The 6,091-nt window shown below is 67.7% G+C and overlaps 1 long non-coding RNA gene across 1 annotated transcript; it reads left to right on the plus strand.

Annotated features, from left to right (window-relative positions):
* The first annotated feature begins 575 nt into the window (after nt 1-575).
* On the plus strand, nt 576-3,928 carry LOC136995219 (uncharacterized). The gene is made up of 3 exons (XR_010886788.1): nt 576-615; nt 3,498-3,618; nt 3,914-3,928. It is a non-coding gene; the product is annotated as an uncharacterized lncRNA (long non-coding RNA).
* The last annotated feature ends 2,163 nt before the right edge of the window (nt 3,929-6,091 follow it).

Here is a 6,091-nt window from a genome sequence, read left to right on the forward strand (position 1 = left end):
CTCCCCCGTCCGTCCCGGTGCCCCCGTTCCGGGTCCCCCTCTCCGGTGTCCCGTCCTCCCCCCCCCCGTTCCAGGTCCCTCCATTACCCCCCCCGGTGTCCCCCCCCCTTTCCGGGTCCCCCCGTTCCGGGTCCCCCCCTCTGTTCCGGGTCCCCCTGGTTCCCCCCCCCCGGTGTCCCCCCCTCCGTCCCGGGTCCCCCCCCCGTTCCGGATCCCCCCCCCGTTCCCCCCCTCTGTTCCGGGTCCCCCTGTTTTCCCCCCCCCCCCCCGTTCCAGGTCCCTCCGGTCCCCCCCCCCTTTCCGGGTCCCCCCCGTTCTGGGTCCCCCCGGTTCCCCCCCCCCGTTCCGGGTCCCCCCGTTCCGACTCCCCCCCTCTGTTCCGGGTCCCCCCCTCTGTTCCGGGTCCCCCCGGCTCCCCCCCCCGTTCCGGGCCCCCCCCCCGGCGGTTCCCCCCCCCCGCCCCGTCCCCGCCCCCCCGCGGTGCCGCGCGGTGCCGGTGGCGGCGGGGCGGGCGGGGCGGGGGGGTCTCGCGCCCGCCCGGGCCCAGCGGCGCCGCCTCCATCTTGTGCCGCCGCCCGCCGCCGCCGCCGCCGCCGCCCGCCGCCTCCGCGCCAGGTACCGGCCCCGGCCCCCCCCCTCCCGGCAACGACCCCCCCCCCCCCTCCCGGCACCGACCTCCCCCCCAACCCGGCACCGGCCGCCGCGGGCCTCGCACCGGCCCCCCCCCCCGCACCGGCCCCCCCCCCCCCCGGGACCGAGATTCCCCCCCCTCCCTCGGGACCCCCACCCGGTACCGACCCCCCCCCGCAACCGGGACCCTCCCCCCGGGGGGCTCCTTATGGGCCCCCCCCCCCGTACCGGCCCCCCCCCCCCGCCGGGGATCGGTACCGACCCCCCCCCCGTTCACGGTACCGACACCTTCCCCGGGCACCTGCCCCCCCCCCTAGGTACCGACTGCCCCCCCCCGGGGTAAACAGGGCCCGGGGGGGGCCCCCGACTTGCCCCCGGGACCCCTAAAATGCCCCCGGGACCCCCCCGACCCCGTTGGCACTGTGTGTCCGTGTGGGGTTGTGCGTGCGCACGGTTGTGCTTCCCCCCCCCCCCCACACACACACCCCGGTTTGTGTCCGCGCACGGTTGTGCGCGCGGTTGTGCGTCCCCGCTTGCGGCTGTGGGTCCGGGCACGCAGTTGTGTCTGCTGGCGACTGTGCCTCCGCGCGGTTGTGTGTGCCTGCTTGTGACTGTGCGTGCGCGGTTGTGTGTGTCGGCTTGCGACTGTGCACGCGCGCACGGTTGTGCGTGTTCACTAGTGGCTCCGCGTCCGTGAAGTTGTGCCTGCGGTTGTGTGTGTTTTGGCTTGTGACGCTGTGCTTGTACGCGGTTGCGTTTGCTTGTGACTGTCCGTACCCCTGCAGTTGTGCGTCTCTGGTTGTGCGTGTGGTTGTGTCTGCGTGGCATATTTTGCCCGGCTGTGCGTCCATATGCGTGTGTGGTTGTGTGAGTACACAGTTGTGCGTGCTTGTGTGTGCAGGTGTGTGTTGATAGTTTGGGGGGTGTTTGCGTGGAGAGGGCGTGTGGGAGCACGGAGGCGCACGGGGTTGTGTGCACACAAGGCGCACGGTTGTGCGCGCTGGTGTTTGGGGTGTTGCTACACTAGGGTCTGTGTGTGCGTAGTTGTGTGTGACAGTAGGTACAGCTGCTATCTGCGCACATGCTGGTACTTGAGCGGGTGTTGGTGTAAAGGAGTGTGTGCGCGTGCGACTGTGATGGGACGTGCAGCCTCTGCTTGTGCGTGTGTCTGAATATTGGGGCGGTGTGGTAGAGTGTGTGGTTGTACCCAGCTCATGGTTGTGCATGTGTGCAGTAAATACAGCTACTGCGGCGTGTGTGCTGGTGCTGGCAGGTTGTATGGAGCGGGGTGCATGTGCATGAGGCGTGTGGTTGTGTGTGGGGTTGTGCGTGTGTGTGAGTGAGGAGGGAAAAGTCATGGGAACAGCCCCGTGCAGGAGCATGTGTGTTGCGGCACTGTCCAGGTGTGCGCATGCATTGTGCGACGGGGAGATACACCCGGGCTTGCACGCGTGTGTGTATCGGCAGGTGTGCGGCAAGCGTGTGCCCACGCGGCCTGCACAGGCGGTGGGGTGGGGTGTCATAGGGTGTTGTGAGTGTCCTTGAGCGTGCGCTGAAGCGTGCAGCACGGGGGAAAGCGGTTGTGATGTGTGTTGTGCTGTGGCATGGGTGTGTCTGACTGTCACGAGTGGGTGGGTGTGCACGTTGTGGCACGTGCTGGGGTGTGCGTATTTCGTGCCTGTGCGTGCACATGTTGTAGCTCTGGCTGCGTTGTGTAATATTGTGTATGCACGTGAAGGGTGTTGTGCGCGTGTGTGCTGGTTGTACTGTTGTGTGTGTCTGTTGCACGGCGCATGCAGTCTGTTGTCACGTGTGCGCGTGTTTAGGGGTGTCGTAGCGCGCGCGTCTCTGTCTTGCGGTACAAGCTACGTGTTGCGTCACGTTGTGTGTGCACGTGAGGGGTGTCGTGGGTGGGTGGGTGCTGGTTGTACCGTTTGTGTCGTGGCGTAGGTGTTGGTTGTGCCACAGAGGGGATGTGCGCTGTGTGCGCGTGTTGACAAGGTGTGAGCGTGCAGCGCGCGTGCAAGTGTGCGCTGTGTGGGTGTGCACCGCGGGTGTGCATACGGGTGAGCATGGCATATGCGTGCGCACACAACTGTTTGCATGTGCACAGCGTGAGCGTGTGCTGTGCGCCGGGTGTGCGTGCGCAGTGTGTGCGGGGTGCGGTGTTTGCGTGCGCAGGGTGTGCACCCACGCCGCGTGTGCGCGTGGTGGGAGCGTGCTCTGCGTGCGCGTGGTTCTATGTGCACCCTCTGTGCGTGTTTGTGTGCGCTTGCAGGTGTCGTGCGCACACACACCCACGGTGCACACTCGCGCTGTGTGCATACAGCGCGTTTGTGCCCGTGCTGTGCCCTGCGTTTGTGTGTACCGTGGGTGTCGCATGCGTTACGTACGTGCCTGCACTGCGTGCTGTGTGCGCTTGTGCGCCCTGTGGGTGTGGGTGCCTGTGCACCGCGCTGTACACCGTGTGCGCGCAGTGTTTGTTTGCACGAAGTGCGTTGCGTGCGCTGCGTGTATTTGTGTGCGCTGTGGGTGTTGTGCGCGTTACGTCTGTGCCTGCACCGTGCGCGTTTGCGTGCACCGTGGCTGTTGCGTGCATCGCGTCCGTGCCTGCGCCGTGCCCCGGGCACGGTTGTGCGCCTCACGGGTGTGCGCGGTACCCCCGCGCCCGCTGCGTGCCTGCCCCGGCTGTGCGCGCACCCGCAGTGCGTGCGCGACTGTGCGCTGCGTCACCCTGCGTGCCAGCGCGGGGGCGGGCCCGGCCACTCGGGCGCCCTGGCGGGGTGCGGGCCCGTGACCGCCTGTGACCCTCCACGGCCGCCTGTAGCCCCCCTGCGGCCGCCTGACCCGTCCCTCGCGCCCCACAGGCTCTTCCGTGGCGCCCGGTGTCTTTCCGCCCGCCTGTTCCTTTAACACACCCGGAGCAGGGGGTTGTGGTAGGAAGGGGGCCTCGTGACATCACGCCCAGCCCGGCCAATGAGCATCCAGGTGAGTTTGACGTCTCTGTTCCCCGCTATCCGATTGGCCCGGAGGGGGTGTGACACGGGGCGGGGTCCCCCCTTCTCTGCTCCCTCATTGGAGGCAGGTGAAAGGTCTTTCCCCTGTCAGGACCTCGGGAGGGGGGTTGCTGGGGGGGGGGTTGTTTCCGTGGCAACAGCTGGGTGACATCCTCCCCCCCCCCCAACTTCCTCCCCCGTCGCCGGGGGAACCGTGTCCTCCATCGCCGGGGATGTGATCGGCTGTTGCCGCGGTGACGTCTGGGCTCCCCGTACCCCCCGAGCAGCGGATGGAGGTTGTCAGGCGGCTTCGGCGGTGGTCGGCGGTGGAGGGGAGGGGGGACGGGTTTCCGCGGCAACCCCCGCGTCCCCAGCGACCCCCCCCCCGTCCCCCGCTTGTCGGGTGGGTGGGGAGGGGAGAGGGGGGTGTTTCCTCGCGGGGTTGTTCCGGTTCGCGGCGGGTTTCCGGGGAGGCCGGAGGGGGGTGTGTGCAGGGTTGGGGGTGTTGGTGCAGCGGGGGTAGCCCCCACCCCGCCATCGCTGCACCCCGTTCTTGCCTGTCCCTCCACCCCCCCCCCCCGCCTCCCCCGGCACCTCGTCCCCTGGGCCTGCAGGCCTCGGGCTGTACCCGCTGCGTCAGGTTGTCCCCCTGGGCCCTCCTGCTTGACCCCGCCCCCCATCGCAGCCGGCTGTACCCAGGGGGTCGCTCACCCCTGTTTCCATCCGGCTGTACCCCCCCACGCTCCCCCCCCCCCACGCACCGGGCTGCATCTCCTGCGCACAACCCACTCGGCTCCAACAGGGCCGGGCACACCCCCCTTGTGTCAGTCGGTGCCTCCCGCACCCCCATCCTGCAGCTGACTGTACCTGCCTCGCACACTGTCCCCCGTGCACCTCCCCACCAGCTACCACCCCCCTGCTGCTTGCGTCCGGCTGTGCAGGACTCGTACAACTTGGTGACGTCACTCCGTGCCCGATGACGACTGACTAATGACTTCATGCTGTAGCTGACACGCCCCCAACCCCCCGATGACGTCGCACTCCGCGGCACCCCTGCATACGTCGGCAGGGCCCTGTGAACAATTGATCCGACTGTTGCCGTGTCGGGCTGTACCTATCACGCGCCCCGTCAGCACACGGCGCACGCTGACGGTCCCAGGGACTGGAAACCGGTCCCAGCCTCTCTGGTTTCACAACCCCCGGCTCCCCCCAGCGCAGCCACGTTACGCCTGTCTGCTCCACGGCGACGGTGACGTCGTCTTGTGCACAACACCGTCCCTTGGGACTGCACACAGCACACGTCCTCTGCAACGCTGGCACGGTGTGTGTCGCTCACCCCCGCCCCATCCCGACAGGCGCTTCCTCACACGCTGTGCATTGCCTGTGTCGTGCAGCAGCCGGAGACGTACACCCTCGCTACGCTGTGCTGGCACTCACACCGAGGGCTGCACTTGTTGTGCCGTGACAGGCGGACACAGGCCTGAAGTGCACACTGCGCTGCTGCCGTTCTGACACCCGCAGCCTGTGTTGTGGCCGACTGTACTCCCGTGCTTGACTCCAGTGCGTCAGGGGGGTTGCACCGCAGGTGGTGCTGAACACCGTCCCCAGAGCACACCCAGGTCCCGTCACAGGACGCGCTATGTGGCGTGCGGCTGTACCAGGCACTTCCCAGCATCTCTGATCTCCAGTTGTAGCTGGGAGAGGGACACGTGCACACCCGCTGGGTCAGCTGTGAGCACGCTACACCTTTTTGGGGCGGCTGTCAACTCCAAAGGCACTTCTTTGGACCTCCTTAAATTGGGGCGATTTGCAATACTGTCCCCCCCAACGCCGATTGTTTCCAGCTGTTCCTCAAACGAGCTCACACATGTGCCTTGGAGCAGCTGTATTTATAGTTACGTGTGTGCACGCACACACACACACACACACGTCCTGCCGGAAGATGAGCTGCGATCCCTGATTGCCTCCGACTGTAGCTTTCCCCTCCACCTCCCTGTGATCCCAGGTACAGCTTGCCTGAGCGCTGACGGACTCCAGCAGGACTCTGGTCACGCTCGCGCCCCCGCTAAATCACAGCGGGCGACCGACTGTCCCTGACACAACCGCTGCCCGGGAGGGCCAGGACTTCGCAGGCACGAGGTGCCCTTGCCGGTCTCCGCCTCGCTCCGCCTGTGCGCAGCCCGTGCACACATGTACACGCACCCCTCCGCCATACTCGCGCAGTTGCAGCGCGGCGTAGCTGTACCGCACCTTGTCCCGGCACGCCCGCGGTGACGGCGCGGTTGTGACATGCCCGTCCACGCCGCCGGCAGCCTCCGGGCATCGCTGGCGCCCTGCCCACTCGTCACGGTGTAGCGGAGGGGGTTGCTGTTTCCCGCCACTCTGCCTGTACCTGCCACGTGTTATCGCCCCTGTGACTGTGCTCTGACTGTAGCTGGGCTGCACTCGCTCGCCACCTCCCCCCC

This window comes from Apteryx mantelli, chromosome 40 (assembly GCF_036417845.1).
Source record: "Apteryx mantelli isolate bAptMan1 chromosome 40, bAptMan1.hap1, whole genome shotgun sequence".
Classification (NCBI taxonomy): domain Eukaryota; kingdom Metazoa; phylum Chordata; class Aves; order Apterygiformes; family Apterygidae; genus Apteryx; species Apteryx mantelli.